The sequence below is a fragment of the Macaca mulatta genome, chromosome 20 (assembly GCF_049350105.2).
Source record: "Macaca mulatta isolate MMU2019108-1 chromosome 20, T2T-MMU8v2.0, whole genome shotgun sequence".
In the NCBI taxonomy this organism is placed as follows: Eukaryota; Metazoa; Chordata; class Mammalia; order Primates; family Cercopithecidae; genus Macaca; species Macaca mulatta.
Window position 1 is genome coordinate 78445040 of NC_133425.1, and position 19815 is coordinate 78464854.

Here is a 19815-nt window from a genome sequence, read left to right on the forward strand (position 1 = left end):
ACTTTTGCTTTGTGATCAGATTTCCCTGTGCTTCTGGTGAAGCTTACAGATTCATGAGTTAGCTCTGCAAATGGAGAGTTTGTGTTAGAAGTCAAATCAGTTAAAGCTCTTTGATACTGCACATATTCATGGGCAGAATGGCTGCAAAAATCCCCTAAACGCAGACGAAGAGCTGCATTATACTTTTAAGCGGCAGGATCAGCTTTGTGACAAAAACCAAACCAGGAACGAGAGGGGAAAATAGTCTAAATGTGTTAAGGGAAGTATGCAAAATGGCTGAAAGCTGACAAATGGCAGAGCCAGAACCTGAGTTCTGCTGATTCCAGACATCCTGCCTGATGAACATAAAACTGGAAGGAAACAAAAAGTAAATGAGCTATGATGAGACCAAGTGGCCCATATGGGCATCAGACTCAACATGATGGCATGACCAGGCTTTCTCACTCTGGCACAAAGAGCTTTCGAACATTGTTTGATAAAATTCCAAAAAGAAAATGATAGAGCCAAATTTCCCAAATGTTCCATATAAAACTAGGAAATGAGTAAAGCATTTACCCTGATTTCTAAGTATTCTAAGTGTCTGGATCAGAATCCATTGCCATGTCTTATTCCTTCAGAGCTTATTGTTGGGGGTTGGGATGCTTAGACTGGCAGGACTGGTGTCTCCTTGGCTAGACAAAGATCCATGCATAACATTAGGGGAGCCTGTCCTGACATTTCATAAAATCGTTTCTGAACCATGATGTTTCCAATATTTTGTTATGAACATTTTCAAACATAAAGTTGAAAGAATTTTACACTAAACAACCATGTACCCATAACCTCGATTCTACAGTTTACATTTGACATTTTAGTATACTTGCTTTATATCTATAAATATACACACCACACACACGCGCGCGCGCACACACAGACACACACCAATCCCTTCCTCTATAATTCCACCTTACTTTTTATGCATTTCAAAGTAAGCAACAGATATTTAACACTCCACCCCCTAAATATATCTGCATGCATATTGTTAATTAGAATTCAATATTTGCTTTTGGTTATTTTATTGTTTTGAGGAAAATTTACATACTATGAAATCCACAAAGCTTATGCGTAACGTTTACATTTTGACAAACATATATTACATTGGTGCAAAAGTAATTGGGGTTTTTGACATTAAAAGTAATGGCAAAAACCTCAATTACTTGTGCGCCAACTGAATACAACTGTGCAAGCCAAACCCCCATCAAGATAGAAACTGTCACCATCACCTCCGAAAGTTCCTTCATGACCTTCCTAGAGGCCACCAATATTCTGATTTTTCCCATAATAGACTTGTTTCAAGTTTCATTGGTTCTAGAATTTTATATGAACGAAATCATATGGTACTTTTTGTGTGTGTGATTCCTTTCACTCAACATAAGATTTTCTTTTTTTTTTTTTTTTTGACAGTCTCACTCCATCACCCAGGCTGGAGTACAGTGATGCCATCTCGGCTCACTGCCACCTCTGCTTCCTGAGTTCAAGCAATTCCTGTGTCTCAGCCTTCCAAGTAGTTGGAATTACGGGTGCAGACCACCATGCCTGGCTAATTTATTGTATTTTTAGTAGATACGTGGTTTTCCATGTTGGCCAGGCTAGTCTCAAGCTCCTGACCTCAAGTGATCCGCCCACTTTGGCCTCCCAAAGTGCTGGGATTACAGGTTTGAGCTGTCACACCTGGCCAGCATAAGATTTTTTAGATTCATTCATGCTCATACATCAGCATTCATTTCTCTTCATTGCTAGGTAATATTCTGTCACCTGGTCACTTGTGTAGACCGTATTTGTTACCCACTCTCCTACTGATGGATGTCTGAGTTGGCTCTAGCTTTTGATTATAGCGAATTAAATTGCTGTAAAAACGTTCATGCCCAGTTCTATGTATAGACCTGTTTTCTTTCTCTTGGGTAGAGTCCTAGCAGTAAAAGGGTGTGTCGTGGGGTAGATTCATATTGAGTGTTATAAGAAGCGTCCACTTATTTTTCTGAAGTGGTTGATCCTCTTCCCAATAACGCATGAGAGCAGTGACGGCTTTGCGTCCTCATAAACATTTGCTGTTACTGATCTTTTAGCGATTCTGATGAGTATGTAGTGGCATCCCATTGTGGGTTTAGTTTTCATTACCCTAACTACCCATATGTATGCTTATTGACCATTCTGCTCTGTTCTGTTCCTCAAAGGAACATTTTGTTCGTTTATTGGCTTTGTTTGTTTTCAGCTTGGCTAAAATAAAACTTCCATCCTCCATCTGACCTGAGATGAGAATCAGCTCCAATAGGGATACCTGGAGACTGCTCACGCACACATAGTTTGGGGGTCGGCATCGGCAGAGTTCTGAGCAGAATTCATACACAGAAGTTGGGGCTTCCTGTCACCGAGTCTCTCCTCTCTGGGTTTTCCTCTTTTACTTTCCAACAGCTACTGTTGTCATGAACTCTGTTCTCTGTTCTGAAAAACAGCAGTCCCCAACCTTTTTGGCACCAGGGATGGTTTCACAGAAGGCAATTTTTCCACATACTGGGGACAGGGATGATGGTTTGGGGGTGAAACTGTTCCAGTTCACATTCTCAGGCATTTGTTATATTCCCATAAGGAACGTGCGACCTAGATCCCTCGCGTGCGCAGATCACAATTGGGTTTGTACTCCTATGAGAGTCTGATGCCACCGCTGATCTCGCAGGAGGTGGAGCTCAGGCAGTAATGCTCCCTTGTCCGAGGCACATCTCCTGCTGTCCGGCCAGGTCCCTAACAGGCCACAGATCAGTACCCGTCCATAGCCCAGGAGTTGGGGACCCCTGCTGTAAGCCATCAAGACTTTGGATTTTCAGTCGGAATGTCAGTTTCCCACCTGGCACTGGTTGGTCCTCTTATCAGGCTGAAACCAGAAAAATGGGAAATTCACCCAGTGTCATGCTTCCAAGTGGTCACCCACCTCCAGGTTTGTTTTTGTTTTTGTTTTTTTTTGAGACAGAGTCTCGCTTTTGTCAGCCCAGGCTGGAGTGCAATGGTGAGATCTTGGGTCACTGCACCCTCTGCCTCCCAGGTTCCAGCAATTCTCCTGCCTCAGCCTCCCGAGTAGCTGGGATTACACATGTGCACCACCATAGCCAGCTAATTTTTGTATTTTCAGTAGAGACAGGGTTTCACCATGTTGGCCAGGCTGATCTTGAACCCCTGACCTCAAGTGATCTGCCCACCTCAGCCTCCCAAAGTGCTGGGATTGCAGGTGTGAGCTGTCGTGCCTGGCCCAGTTTTTTCATGCATTAGAGTTCACACTCCACATTCCCCAGGTAGCTGTTTATTATATGTGGCCAAAAGTTTACAGCAGTTTTCCACAGAAGAATTGGTCAAACAGGGGCTACTCAGCTATACCAGAAGTAGCGTCTTCTGCACTACCAATTTGGATGGCTTTAGAATATTCCATTGTATGAACACACCATCCATTATTAACCTTGCCTTCTATGGACGGTTACTCATATTATTTGTATTGTTCTCTGCTATGATAACTTTGCCTCTGACACAAAATCAACCTCACTGTGATGCCTACTGGATGTGGAACTGAAGCAAGGGACAGTTTCTCTGAGCTCAAGCTTGCTCATCTGTAAAATGGGATAATTATAATAACAGAAAATATGTGCTTTAATGAGACTTAAATGGAAATAACACTTCCACCAAATGCAAGTAGCAATTTAGTGAAACAATGTGTGTAAAGTACCTAGCACTCTCTGGCATGTAATTAACTCAAATTAGGTGGTAGCTGGTTCCTTTTGTAGTTCTCGTTATTACCATTATCCTTGCTGCCGTCACTTGTAAATATGTAAATAAAAGACTGGAGAACAAATGGCATGTATGCAAATGTGTTTCTTCCTTTTTATAAATAAATATACCATGAGGATTTTTTATGTCTGTCAAGTTGTTTTGGAGAACATGATTTTAATGACTGCATAATATTTATTTGGATGATCCATGGTGTCTGAAAATAATAAGTTACATATCTACCTTATATAAATTTCTCTGGGGAAACAAGTCATTAAAAACAAGCTCATTTCTAATTTCAGCCTACTGCTGATAGATAATGTCAACTGGATAAAGTTGAGTCGCACATTTCAGAAGCTAGAACGCTTTTGGAAAGTACTTTCATATTTGGACTAATAAAAATGACATATCTGTCTCGTCGCTTTTCAAGGAGGTTGAAGTGCTTCATCAAATTTATTGTATTAGGATCCCCACAGCAATCTTGTGGCATGGGTGAAGGTCAAGGAGGTTTTGCCTTTTGCAGAAGGAAGTAACAGTGCTGTGATGATAAAGTGTTCTTTCTCTCTCGGTTCATCCATGCTGGGGAAGAGCCCTTCATCTCATTCTGCAAGTTTCTCTACCCTGGAAATGGTTCAGGGCAGCCATGATTCCCACACTGGTGATGACAGCCAGCTGTTTGGTCCCAATTCGCTGAGACTTGGAATCCAAACCCAGGGAAATTTAGACACCTGTGTACGAAAAGCATAAAGAGAAAATTTGGTTGCCCTCATGCTCACTCTTATGCCAAGTATTTATTCAACAATTAAATGAATAAGAATGGGGATTTCAACTACATTCTATCCTCCTCCTCATGCATCTGCCTGACCTTCTTGGGAGCCAGATGTTCCACTGAACACTTTGCATGCACTGTGACTATCTAATGCAGTCCTTGGGACAGATCTGTGAAATATACTCTGTTATTAGCCCCATTTTAAAGATGAGGACACTAAGATTCAGATAGTTTAAGTAAGCTGCCCAGTGTCCATAGCTGCTGTATTAGCTGAGAGTCTTGTGCTATTATATCAGAAAAGTCTGCTTGTGTCTTATAATCTTGTTCAGAAACAAGTATATCCCTCAGAACACAGAGGCGGCAATGGGGGTAGCTTTATTCTAACCCACAAGGAAGATTATTACGTGAATAGAATGGGAATCTTGGCAGAAAATTAGTGGATTATTTTTTAGTACTTATTAGTAAGGACTCCGGGCAAGATAGAGTCTTTTTTTTTTTTTTTTTTTTTTTTGAGACAGAGTTTTGCTCTTGTTGCCCAGGCTGGAGTGCAATGGCGCGATCTTGGCTCACCGCAACTTCCGCCTCCCAGGTTCAAGCAATTCTCCTGCCTCAGCCTCCCGAGTAGCTGGGATTACAGGCATGTGCCACCACGCACAGCTACTTTTGTATTTTTAGTAGAGACGGGGTTTCTTCATGTTGGTCAGGCTGGTCTCGAGCTCCCAACCTCAGGTGATCCACTCGCCTCGGCCTCCCAAAGTGCTGGGATTGCAGGCGTGAGCCACCGCGCCCGGCCACCTAATTACCTCTTAATGGCCCAATCTCCAAATGTTATCACATTGGGGTTTAAGGCTTCAACACAGTAATTTCGAGGAGGACACAAAAGTTCAGCTCATAACATTCCACTTTGCCCCCTCCCCACAAATTTATGTCTTTCTCACATTCAAAATGTATTCATTGCATCCCAACAGCCCCAAAAGTCTTAACTCATTACCGCGTCAATTCTCAAACAAACCAGTACAGGAGATGAACATTTTCCAGATTCAGAAAGATCTCCCTGCCTGTAATCCCAGTACTTCAGAAGGCTGAGGCAGGTGGATCACTTGAGGTCAGGAGTTTGAGACCAGCCTGGCCAACATGGTGAAACCCTATATCGACTTAAAAAAAAAAGTCAGGTGTGGTGGTGGGCATCTGTAATCCCAGCTATTTGGGAGGCTAAGGCAGGAGAGTAGAAGAATCGACTGAACCCGGGAGGCAGAGGTTGCAGTGAGAGCCAAGATCATCATGCCACTGCATTCCAGCCTGGACAACAAGGCAAGGCTGTCTCAACAACAACAAAAAAGAAATAAAAACACCAGAAAGATCCCACTAAACTGGAGCAATGGACTAAAGCCTCAAAGAGGAAATTTCAGTTATCAGGTTAGATTGTAGAAGTAAGTACAGAATCACGAGATTTGGCATAAGAACAGCCTACGTGGAAAAGATCACAAAAAGTCCCTCAACCACAGAGTCAATGTTAATTAGCAAAGCATTCGGTACTGCTGTTTTAACAGCAACAGTGAATTCACACATTTGTTTTTCAAGCCATGCAAAGGGAAAAATGATTTATGTCTATTCCCAGAGAGTATGTTTTAAATGGTGTCTTCCCTTTCAAGAGACTTTTCTAGTAAGAATTTTTTAAATAGGGAAATAAGTGATAACTTTGAGAGCAATTTAACTTGATCATGAATCAGAATGATTCAGAGCCACAAAAGAAGCTGATATTCTTTCATGTTCTCTAAATATCTTTGCTAAATGTAAAGTAATTGGACATTTATAAGAATTCAGACTCTCCCATAACAAAAGTAATACCAATCATGGGCTGGTATAGGATGCACAGTTTTAAATACAGCATCTTACTTGATTCTCAAAATACTCTTGGGAGAAAAGCCCAACTGGTGTTTTTATGTGTAGTCACTGTGTGTCCACCTGTTTCAGTAAAGCATTAGGACAATTTACATAACGCTCTACCGTACAGTATAAACAAGGCTGTGATGAAATTTGAAAGAGAAGACAGTAAGGAGAGGAGAGCTATAAAGAAGGCAAAACAAGTGAACATAATTCCAATCTGTAGTCCTGCACATTCGCTGGAGGAGGAACAAAATCCTTGCCCCCACGTTATACATATGGAAATTGAGATTTGGAGAGATTACTGACATGCCCAGTATCACAGAGCTAGTGAGTAACAGAACCCAAAACACATCAGCCCCGCTGAAATTCTGTTGTTTTCTCTAGTACTCTATGCTGCCTTCCAATAACATGAAATATGGAATTTGTATTGGAAAAGATGCCAACTCGCAGAGAAACTCGATAGAACTATAGCTGGAAGTGTCTTTTCAATATGAGCCTCTAGCTATAAATGGATGTGATTTCCACCTCCTCAATGCTTAGAACTTTCTTAATCTTAGCAGCTCACTAGTTGTTTAACATGCCTAATATTAATCATCTGGTCAGGGAGCTGAATATAATGAAGGGCATCCAGCTATTATCCCACTCATTTGCCTATCCCAAGTTACTTTTTATTAAGTTGAGTTGTCAATATTAAATCATCAAGAAAGTTAGCTCCAGGTAACTCTCACTATCTCGTTAATAACCCTCTACCAGTTGCAGCTCTTTAGAGACCAGACATTTACAATGAGTTTAGAAAGCTGCTGTGGACCCATCATAATTTTTGTTACACTTCGTAGCCGCACCAACTGCCAGAAGAGGCTGTCCTAAAATCCTAATGTGGCAAAAACCAATTTTCAGAAATCAATTTGGACGCCATAGGTAGCATTTTTCACACCCAATAAATTGCTTATCTTTGGCTTTGAACTGATGATCACGCACACAAAAGATTGGAGCCAATTGATTGCATTATTACCTGAGGAAGATGTGCGTGACTGTGGCAAGTTTAGCAAGGGGGGAGTCGGGAGAAGGATCTATGACCTGGGAAAAGTTTGTTTTGACGTGGAATGTCAGGAGTTTTTGTTTGTCTCTTCTGTCCTTTTTTACTTTCATGTGTATCCAGAAGTATTCACCTTCTTTTTGAGGTTTAAGTGCCCTGGGCAACTGAATTACTGTGTGACCTCCTGTTGTCAGAGTATCTTTGTGGAGGAGAATCCATCACCTGCCTCTAGAAAGCAGTTGTCCTTTGAACTTTCAAGATTATGGGGAAAAAATATACTTATTTACTCAATGTTGGAGTGCATGTCAGTTAGAGATGCATTTGGCTGCAGATATGTAACACACCTGATTTAAAATAGCTTAAGTACCCAGGTGCAGTGGCTCATGCCTATAATCCCAACACTTTGGGAGGCCAAGGCGGGTGGATCACCTGAGGTTAGGAGTTCAAGACCAGCCTGGCCAACATGGTGAAACCCCGCCTCTACTAAAAATATAAAAACTAGCCAGGTGTGGTGGCAGCACCTGTAATCCCAGCTACTCAGGAGGCTGAGGCAGTAGAATCACTTGAACCCAGGAGGCAGAGGTTGCAGTGAGCCGAGATCGTGCCATTTCACTCCAGCCTGCGCAACAAGCGCAAAACTTCATCTCAAAAGAATAAAATAGCTTAAGTAAGTAGAGGTGTTTTTCTTGCTTAATGAGAAGTCTCAGTGTAGGTGATACTGGGTTTGGTTCAACTGTTCAACAGTGCTATGAGAAATTCAAGCTATTCCTCTACTTCATCTCAGCATCCTTAATTGTCTGGCTTTAATCCTCATAGTTTTCCCCTTGTATTAGTCTGTTTTTATGCTGTTGATAAAGACATACCTGAGACTAGGAAGAAAAAGAGGTTTAATTGGACTTACAGTTCCACCTGGCTGGGGAGGCCTCAGAATCATGACAGGAGGCAAAAGGCACTTCTTACATGGTGGTGGCAAAAGGAAAATGAGAAAGAAGCAAAAGCAGAAACCCCTGATAAACCCATCAGATGTTGTGAGACTTATTCACTATCATGAGAATAGCATGGGAAAGACCAGTCCCCGTGATTCAATTACCTCCCCCAGGTCCCTCCCACAACACATGGGAATTCTGGGAGATACAATTCAAGTTGAGATTTGGGTGGGGACACCCAAATCACTCCTCATGGTTTGCAAGATGGCTGATACGTGTCTAGCTATCATGTCAGCAAGACTGGGAGAATGCACAAAGGGTGAGCCAGCCAGCCATCTTGTCCTCTTTGGAATAAGAAAGTCTAATCACAAACCACCAGAAGTCTACTGTTTGTCTCTCATAGGCCAGGACTGTGTTATGACACAGCTATGCTTAGCTGCAAAGGAGGCTGACACAGCAAGCGTTTGGCTGTTTTATTTGTGCCTTAAACAAAATGCAAGTTCTATAGCAAGAAGAAGTAGAGAAATAAGTGTTAGGGAGATGAACAATCACATCACTATGGGTGGTATAGTCAAATACATACATTTGGGAAACGTTATTTTCTTGCTGACAGAACTTCTCAGAGCTCTCAATATGCTAAGACACACTGAGGCTCTTGACGGGCAATAGTCATTATATTTGGCATTTTGCCAGAGTAAATGAAGAACCCTTAACTTATTCTTTAGAATACCTATTAATTCAGAAGTGTTCTGAATGACATCATGAAATGCAATGTTAGTGCCCGCTCACATCCTTTTCTGAGAGAGTTAAACATACTTGTTTCAAATCAGCACAGCCTTCTACAGCTAAGGCAGGTGTCTAACTGCTCCAATTGAAAACTAACAAGGCACCAGGGCCTTTGCATGTATCCCATGATGAAAAGATGGCGGCCTAAGTGCAAAATGGTTAATGAAATACCAAACTCAGATACCAGGCCACTGGCATTTTCAAGTTCACTGCAGGTTTCAGGCAAAAATAAGAGAGAGGTTTTCTCAGACATAGTCTTGAGACTACAAAAAGTCAAGACATTTCCCCAAGCTAACTCAGAAAAATATTAAGCCTAGACAATGTAGAGTGTTAGTAGCTAGGGAATGTAGTGTTCCGATTCCAGATCTACCATTTATAAGCTGGGTGTTCTTGGGTAAGGTACGCTGAGAATTCGTTTTCTAATCTGTAAAATGGGATAATTCCTTCCCCTGGAGCTATAATTAAGACTCAGTGGGGTGATGGTGATGATGGTTGTAAAGTGCTTATTGCAGCACAGGGGACCTCTTTCTGTACCAGATCCTTTATCAAGATTGAGCCAAGCTGAATCCCTATCTTTGTTAAGTCCAAATCGGATTCCCCATTTCCCCATTCCTCAAGGTCTTGTATAGCTTAACTTATAACTTTCTTTTTCTTTTCTTTTTTTTTTTTTTTTTTTTTTTTGAGACAGAGTCTTGCTCTGTTGTCCAGGCTGGCATGCAGTGGCACACTCTTGGCTCACTGCAAGCTTGACTCCGGGGTTCACGCCATTCTCCTGTCTCAGCCTCCCGAGCAGCTGGCACCACAGGTACCCGGTTAATTTTTTTGTATTTTTAGTAGAGACGGGGTTTCACTGTGTTAGCCAGGATGGTCTTGATCTCCTGACCTCGTGATCCGCCCTCCTCGGCCTCCCAAAGTGCTGGAATTACAGGCGTGAGCGCCCAGCAGCTTAACTTAGAACTTTCAAAGCAAGATATTCTGACATTGCTGTTTTGACCTTGAAATTTACACCATGCTTTGAATTTAAGTTTTGTGTCTTTACCCTGCCAATAGTATTTGCTCCAAGAACTAAGTGCATACCACCAGTCTTGAATTCAGTTCATAATATTGCTGCTAAGAATAATGCACACAAAATAAAACAGGCAATGGCAAAAACTGGGCATAGTAAAATTTGTTGGAGATGGGAAATTGACTAAAAGATCAAATATTGCTGGCATCATGAAAAACCACAAAAGAAAACCTATGAAAAATTAGACTTGGCAGAAAGAATGAGAACAAAATAAAATTATAATGGCCAAAACTACATAGAAGAGGTTTTATTATTGACTAGAAATCAATGCAAATATAAAAACTTCTTGTAAAGAATACACAACTGCAAAACTGGCCTTGGTGGAATAAGACTACCAAAGAAAATCTGCAAGTCAGGAGTTGCCGTTGGTAAAATTTGACTTGGCAAAAAAACAATCAATGAACCAAATAGTTGACATAAAATGTACACACAGCACAATTAATCCTGATGAAAATAATTCCAGCAAAGTGAAATGGATTTTTTTAATTCAGAATTGTTTATGCCATGTAAGAAACTGATAAATGACTTAATTTGACTTGATAAAGTTTGCTTTGAGAAATATTGGATGAAAAATGTTGAAAAAAGTCTGACTCATTTTATTGCTTTGAAATATATACAAAAAGCTAGCAAGGTTCAAATAATAGGATTAAAACATCCTATACTCATTTTAAGTATACAATGCTTAGCACCGGCTGGGCACGGTGGCTCAGGCCTGTAATCCCAGCACTTTGAGAGGCCGAGGCGGGCAGATCGTGAGGTCAGGAGTTCGAGACCAGCCTACCCAACATGGTGAAACCCTGTGTCTATTAAAAATACAAAACTTAGCTGGGTGTGGTAGTACATGCCTATAGTCCCAGCTACTCGGGAGGCTGATGCATGAGGCTCACTTGAACCTGGGAGGTGGAGGTTGGAGGTGGAGGTGGAGGTTGGAGACCATGTCATTGCATTCCAGCTTGGGCAACAAAGCAAGACTCCTTCCATCTCGAAAAAAAAAAAAAAATGCTTAGCACCACAGTGTTAACAAGTTCATGTTATTTATTAATGTTCTCATGCTTTCATTGAATTTTTAAACCTAAGTATGCTTATTTTCAAACACTCGAGTCTGTCTGTTATTGAATACAAAATGGGTGCTAATTACAAATGGGTCTTATGTATGCATTGTGGGTTGTCTAGCAAGATGGTTTCATAATGGTAGTAATAAGAGCAGCAAGAGAAGAAAATAGTATGGCCATTACCTTTACTGAACTGGTACAGGCGTCATGCTTGGGACTGCGTCCATTAGTGTGTAGCCCTCAGCTGCTACATTTGGATATGGTACAAGTATTAGATTGGTGCAAAAAGTAGTTGCGGTTTTGCTGTTGAAAGTAATGGCAAATATTTAGAAATATTTAGAATATTTAGAAAGTACCTGCTGTTCTGACTGTCTTAATTCAGATGTGTGCTCACCTTTTGGCTCATGACAAGAGCCTTCGAAATTCCTGCATGTTTAGTTTGTGTTGACACATTGCAGATTCAACTCTGACATGTTATTTCTTTATGCTGAGGGTGTCTGTTTGAGTTTCATGGGTTTTGTGCTTCTCTGGTGCCTTATTAGGCTTATAACTCACAGAGCTATGACTTTAAATGTCAGGGTTGTCACCATAACAATGGAGCAAAAAGCAAGTTGTTGACATTCTTTGGACGCAATTTGCAATCCCCTTTATTTTCCTGTAACGTTTTTGTGTTTCCAGGTGACAATTGCCCACCGAACCACAGAACCACAAAGCCCAGAGTTTTAGTTACATACGTGCTGCTCTAGGATCAGTAGTCCTTAGGTCCAAAAGCCATTTCGGATACAGCCTTGGGCAAGCTGGTTCCTTCTCTGAGCCCGGACCCCTGTCCTATAAAGTAAAAGTATTATTACCCTTCATAGGATTGTTGTGAGAATAAAGTATTTACCTTCTTCATACAATCAGAACTTTTCCAAAAACATGGGATCTTTTACATGGCTTAACATGTTTAAAGCTCTCTGTTTATGTTCATCTGATATTTTAACATTTTGTAGAGTAGAAAATACTTCAAGCAGATAAATGAGCTTTATGGCAATTTTTTTTGCCACCATTTAGAAGCTGGTCGTTAATAAATACTAACATGTATTTAGAAGTTTACAACAGAGATTATTCAGAAACAACCACAGGCCCGCTACCTGTTTTTATCAATAAAGCTTTAATGGAACATAAGCATGGCCATTCATTCATATATTATCAATAGATTTTTTGGTAAAAGGGCAGAATTGAGTAGTTGCAATAGAAGCAGTATGGCTTACAATGCCTAAAATATTTACTACCTGATTCTTTATAGACAAAATTTACAGACTCCTGGAGCAGAGTTTTATCAATTGTTTTCCATGTCTGTGGATTTAGATATAAGTGTATATTTTGTTAAATATTACAGCAGAGTTTGAGGTGTCTGCTGTAATATTTACGGATGTATACAATCAGGCTCACAGGTAGTAAATGGCAGAACCAAGGATGAATTCCAGCCCACTAACATCACATCCCTACATGATCATTAGAGTATAGCCTTTTGGTCCTTCATAAATTTTACTTTATAAAGATATTTTGCATTGTATAATTGATGTCATGGCCATATTGTTTATCACTCACCATGCACCTATTGTGAGGCAGGTGCTATTCTATCCATTAGGGCACAATAGTGAACGAAAGACTTGCTGCCATCGGAGAACCTGCATTCCGGGCTTTCATGCACCTGCCTCGCAGGCACCAGGGATCTGAATCACACTCATTCCCTCCGTCACTTGACTCACCAGTGGGACCAGATAGGAGTCCTGCAGTTTCAGCAGTGAACCCCAGGGCTTGGTGCCTGCTCTGGAGGTGGGGAATGGGGTTCACAGTTTAGTGGAAGATTGCCTTTAGGGGGCACTCTTGGTTTCTAGAACCTGATATGGACAAGGGATGTAATGAAATCGAGTCTGAATATTTATTTGCCATGGACTTCTATCTCATGACTTTGCTATAAGGGCTGCAAGTAGGAAATGGGATCTAAGCAAACATAGAGTCCAAAGGTTTCAGGACTTATGTAGATGAGTGAATCTCAAATTTTCTGTGCGTACAGATCACCCGAGGATCTTGTAAAAATGTAGTTTCTGATTTCAAGTCTCTGGGATAGGGCCTAGGACTCAGCATTTAAAACTAGCTCCTAAGAGATGCTCTGAGAACCATACTTTGCATGGCAAGAAATGAGAACAATCTAGGAGCCTCTAAGATCCCTCACATTTGAGGCTAGAAGCATGTAATGTGAGTGGGTTCTCAAACCTAAAAGTCAGGGCTTGGCCAAAGACTAAAACTGTGATCACCTCACGTAGACTTGAGACTTTGGCTGGTCGTCATCCTCACCCACAGAAGGCTACAGCTTCCTCCTACCCCAGGTCCCAGCTTCTCCACTTCTCTCCAACTAGCTCCCACTTTTCTTCAATTTCAGGCTCTTTTATGCCTCCAGCCCAGTCCACAGCATGTTCCCTGGTTCAGACCATCCCAATCAGACCCCTAGCAGAGACGCTAAGACATTCATTTGTGGGCCAGGCGAGGTGGCTCATGCCTGTAATCCCAGCACTTTGGGAGGTCGAGGCGGGTGGATCACAAGGTCAGGAGTTTGAGACCAGCCTGGCCAAGATGGTGAGATCCCGTCTCTACTAAAACTACAAAAATTAGTCGGGCATGGTGGTGGTCCCCTGGAATCCCAGCCACTCAGGAGTCCAAGGCAGGAGAATCGCTTGAACCCGGGAGGCAGGGGTTGCAGTGAGCCGAGGTCGCATCATTGCACTCCAGACTGGGCAACAAAGCGAAACTCCATCTCAAAAAAAAAAAAAAAAAAAAAAAAACAATTTGCTTGTCTCTCCTCAAGGAGAAGTCAGAAATGGCAGCAACATTCCTGGCACGGGCTCTTCACTCTTAATAATCCCCGTGACTGAATCCCAAGCCTTCCCGGTCTGTCTGCTCAGACTGCACAAGCTGGTGATTAAAGTTTAAAACAACAATTAGACCCTTGATTTTCAAAGCAAATTTGGTTTCTAGACCAGACTTCAGCATTCATTACAATACAGACTAATAAAAACAAACCTGGAGACATAAGCTTTTTAAGCTGTTGTGTTGTAAAATCTGTAACAGCATTAAAACCATTTTGAAAAAAAAAAAGTCATTTGTGACCCCCCCAGCAAAATACTGTGTGAATGTTCTTTTCTATTTCTCATTCAAGTATACTGCATATGTATAAACGTAATATGTATAAGTTCATACTGTAATCTTTCTACTTATTATATAATTATTTTCTATGTTGCTACGTGATCTTTGTAAATATTAAAGACTGCACAATATTTCATCTAGTTGTCAAGCCACAATGTTTATAAAATATTTCTCCCTTGGGAAATATTTTAGTGATCTCCTTTTTCCTTTTTCCTTTCTCTCTTTCTTCTTTCTTCCTTCTTTCCTTCCTTTTTTTTTTCTCCTTCTCCTCCTCTTTGCTTTTCCCCCTACTCCCCTTTTCTCCATTTCTGCTCTCAGAGAAAAAAATTCCATGAACATTTGGTAACCCTCTACTTTATGTTGAATTATTTCCTAGGGTAAATTCTCAGTTAGTCGTAGGAGGAATATTTTTCCCATTCAATATAGTTTGAGAAGCCCAATGACCAAATCATTATGAGTTGCCATTCTCTATGAAAATAGCAAAGGATGACTCCCTAGATACATGTTACATCTGCAGAGAAACTAGGTAATTCTGACATTAATTTCAGTTCCTTACAACTGCCTTAATTCCTGGGGAAGGGTACTGAAATGAGCTCCAGCTGGAGACTAAGTCAGCTCAAGTCACTAAGTCATGGGCTGGTCTTGTACAAATTATTTTCTGTTTCTCTGTTTTTGTAAACTTACAATGTATATGTTGTATATATATTGTATATTTTATAAACATACTCATCACATAAGGTTACTGTGAAAAGTATATCTGCTAGGGTATTCACTTCATAAGGGAAGGCTTTTTTTGTCTGTTTTGTTCACTACATACTATATCTCCAGCATCTATAACAGTGCCTGGCACATGGTGGGCGTATAATAACTGTTTGTTTCATGATTCATTTCTTAAAAGAGCTAGAAAAAGAAATCTTTACTCCAAAGGGTTTGAGACAGTGATTCATAAGTATTTTAAGAATAAATGTATCTTTCACACCTGTGTGCCTATAAATATAATTTCACAAATAATTCTAGTAAGTTCAGAGAATCTAGAAATTTTTTTCCATGTGTACCAGGCAATGCTGGCATTAAACATTTATTTTAAAAATCCTCTAAGTTCTAATTCACTTGACATTATCCTACCAAGTCAAAGAACTGTGAAATAATAAGTAATTCATATCACTGCGTTCATTTCTGATTATGGACTGTCAAAATTGACATTCTTATTCTCATTTTATAGAAGCAAATCTTAGACTCAGAAAATTTCAAAGAGCTTATCCAAAGTGACACAATACTTCAGTAGAGAGCAGGGACTACAACCTAACCTTTCTAATTCAAGTCCAGCACAGTCTGCCTTAAATGCCTCCTACTATCACCCTGTTGATTTGTATAATCTTTGTCTTCTCGGCATTTGATTGATGGCTATTGTTAGTACAGATCATTTGGGCTCCCTTGTAGTGATGGAGGTATTTTCACGACGCAAAGTCTTAGATGATTAAAACAAGGCAGATGCTAATGCCATCCTCACCTTCATCTGGAACTTTCTAACTAGAGTTCTTTAACTTGTCAGCCCTAGTACCTTTTGAGCACCATGCTGATATAATAAAATAGTGCAAATCAATAGAAACTTTAAACAAGCTTCATCTGTCTTTCTTTGTTACTTTTTTTCTTTCTTCTTTTATTGCTACTTCTTTCTTTGCCACTTTAAAGGGAAAATTGCTATCCCTCTTACTGATTGTACAATTCTGTTTTCTCTGTTTATTCTGGATTATTGGAAATTCAGGTATATCCAGCTTTTCCCAAATACAGCTTTTATTACCCCAAAGAGTAGGAAGCCAATCTCATCTAGATTCACTCAGCAAATCTAGAATCTCCCAAGAGACTCCAAATTTAGTACATTAATTTTTCTTAAGTATAACATTGCTCAGTAACTATGTGGGTGAAGATCTGAAAGTTTTGCAGAACTGTTTCATTTATAAAAATAAAGGTAATGGTATTTTTGCTCAAGCTTTGTGTGGAAGCTAAAACCGTCCCCAAGTTAGTAAGGAAGGCACTGTGGTAGTATCTACTAATGAAAATGTGAGCATAGAGATATAAAATACCTTTTTTTCCCCTTTATTATTATTGCTCATTTCATTTGATTAGCAATTTCTGGACTCACTCAACCTCCATCTATAAAAGAAACCGTCAGTCTTTGCCTATGTCTGGTAAAGCAAACTTCTTGTTCTGTCTCCTCCTCATTCCCTACTTAGTTTCTGTCTTCTCCAACCCTTCTTACATTATTGAAATAATTAACTCTATCATGTGGATTTCTCCAGTTGGACGCATTTGGATTTGTCCTGTGGACACACTGTGAGTACTTTAAGTACTTTTTTTCCTTTTCTTTTTTTCTTTTTTTTTTTGAGATGAAGTCTTGCTCTATTGGCCAGGCTGGAGTATAGTGAGTGGCACAGTCTCGGCTCACTGCAACCTCCACCTCCCGGGTTCAAGCGATTCTCCTGCCTCAGCCTCCCGAGTAGCTGGGATTACAGGCACCCACCACCATGCCTGGCTAATTTTTTGCATTTTTAGTAGAGACGGGGTTTCACCATGTTGGTCAGCCTGGTCTCGAACTCCTGACCTCAATTGATCTACCTGCCTCGGCCTCCCAAAGTGCTGGGATTACAGGCATGACCACTGCGCCCAGCCCACCAATAAGTACTTTAATGTGCTGATTTCTTTCCAACAATATGGGAATCAGTTCAAAGCACATAGTCTCTTCCATGCACACCGTCATGGCTGCATTTGCTAGAAGCTTGTACCTCCCTTCCCTTCTTCTCAGTCCTTTGTTCAAGGAATTCTTTCCCTCAAAGAATTCCTAGTCAGAAAGCATATATAAGACATATGGAAATAAATGGATACCAGAATCAACAAGTGAAGTAAATTCCCAGAAAGAAAACACTTGTAATAGTATTGATAAGAAGTGGAACTCCATAAAAGAGGCAGAAAGGAAATACCTGAAAAGGTTAAGCAAGCAAGTGATAGCCTGGAGAGGAGACTTACAGAAATGTGTCATAGAAAAGGTGATCTTTGAGGCGAGCTTTTATGAATAGGCAAAATTTGGGTAAAGAGGTGGACCCATTTTTAAGATCGGGGGCCATGAAAAACTCAGGATATATTAGTCAGCAATTAATCCTTACTGTTGTAACAAATAATTACAAAATTCTAGTTGCATGGCTTCAGCTTAACTGCAAAGCAAAGTAGAAAATGGAGAAGCTCCCAGGCATGGCCAACACGCCTGGTCTGTGCTGCACGTGAAGACATCTGAGCACCTGTGACTCCTGCTTTGCCCGCTTTATCATTGCAGTGGGGTTACTGGGAAAGCCTCTCCCATGGTGGTTGACAAGAGGGAAACTTTGGGAAACGTTCTCAGGAGTAACACACATTATTTGCAGGCCTGAAAGATGCAAGGTTGGATTGAGAGAGAAGTTGGGCTGTGGTATGCTTACAACAGAGATCTCAACTGACCCTGCAGAGAGCTTTAAGATGAGGAGAATGCTTCTGTGTTGTCCTTACTCGGAACAAGGAGCTGAGGTCTTGTGCCTCCACATTGACCAGTCATTGAATGTAGGCTGCTTTCAGGAAGGAGGTATAATCTTGGGAGAGGTGCTCTCTTCAGCAGAAGGCAAAGCCTCTTAGTTTATAGCTGTCAGCCGCCAACATCCCAGTACCTGAAGGAATGAATACTTCAGTTCCAAATAAAGGGATCAGAGAAGCAAATCACACCGTCCTGTGTTTTCATTGAAGTAGCATTTCATAACCAGTGACAACTGTCTTCCCCTTAAAGTAGAGTTTAAATTTAAAGTTGGTGACTTCCTTCTGACTTGTCAAGGAGTGGGCATATGAAATATTTTCCTTTATGGTTATAGCTTCCAAATTATTGGCTATATAGATCCCTTCTTTTAAAGATAAGTGAGATCTCAATCACAATTAACTCTGTAAGTTATTAAAAACCGGTTTGATGATGATCATCATCCTGTGGACACGTTCCATAAGCTTGAGGTCCTATTGTAGGATTAATCATCAGAGCAGTATCTGCAGTCTACAGTTCATTTCTTCTTCTTTTCTTTGTTTGGAAAATTCTCACTCTTCCCAAAAAATTAACTTTTTTGTCAACTCAATAAGAAGATTTCTGAACAGAAATAAAATAACCCTGATTTGTGGTGTTTGCCAGTTACTGTGGTGTAAATACTGACACTGTGGCTCATGCTAAGCTACCAATATGACATCATGGAGTTGGAAGAAATAGTAAAAATCATATATACCTTCTCCAAAACACTCATTGTTCCCAAAACTTTCACCTCGATAATTATGTCCACTGGTATATCAACATGGTACTGGTATAGTAATGATCTATTCCAGGTAGAGACAAAAACAGATAAATGAAACAACAAAAAACTAAATGCCATATAGTTTCATCATCTTCTGCTGGCAATTCGTAAACACCATTAGTGATAAAGTATTTCTCCCACCTGAGATGCCTCATACCTATCCTCACCGCACTTTTGGACACTGGTGTGTCCTCTCAAAGGCATTAATAACTATGTTATAATGCAAATATATCATCACGTTATCTTTCTGTGATTTTTCTAACCCAATACACTGTGAGTTCTTCAAGGTTATGTATCTGGGTACACAACACCTCGCCAAAATCCTTGGCATATGGTAGATGCTCAATGCAGGTGCACTAACTTGTTAGTTGAAATGTCAGGTAAAACCTGGTTAACTGAATCAGAACCATGAATTCAGAGGATAGTAGTAAAAAGTCAAGTTCACTAAGTTTCTAAAGAGCTGTATGTTTTGCCTAAGAATCTGTGATTCTCACTGTGGAATGAACCACAGAGACTCTAGAATGTGTCTTTTCTAAAAGGCAATAGAGGCATGCAGTGAATAAAATGCACTGAGAGAAGCCCATAAAACAATATTCGTAAGTACAGAAAAAGGCAGTATTAATGCCAGTTTCAGGGGATCTGTTCAAGTTCACTGGAAGGCAGAGTTTTTAGCAATTTTGTAAAGGTTGAACATGTCTTTAGGAGGCAGCAATGAGAGAAAGGTCCAGGAAGAGGGTGTGATGCCGTGGGTAAGTGTGCAGTTACCTTGTGCCGAACTTAACAGGTCAAGAACTCCGTATGTGAATAATGGTGGAAATATGTGGAGTTACAGGTACAACTCTGTAAGGTCATGAGCCTGCACCAGCTAACATTGCATACCAGGCTGTGTATGGACTTCGTCCTTGTGAATCTCGTAAAAGTTAATCATCAGGTCTCAGGAGTTCAGCAACCAACCATCATGAG

At 40.5% G+C, this 19815-nt stretch overlaps 1 protein-coding gene across 12 annotated transcripts in view; it reads left to right on the top strand.

Annotated features, from left to right (window-relative positions):
• The window catches only part of CDH13 (cadherin 13), a 1167676-nt gene that overhangs the window by 448027 nt on the left and 699834 nt on the right, over positions 1 to 19815 (top strand).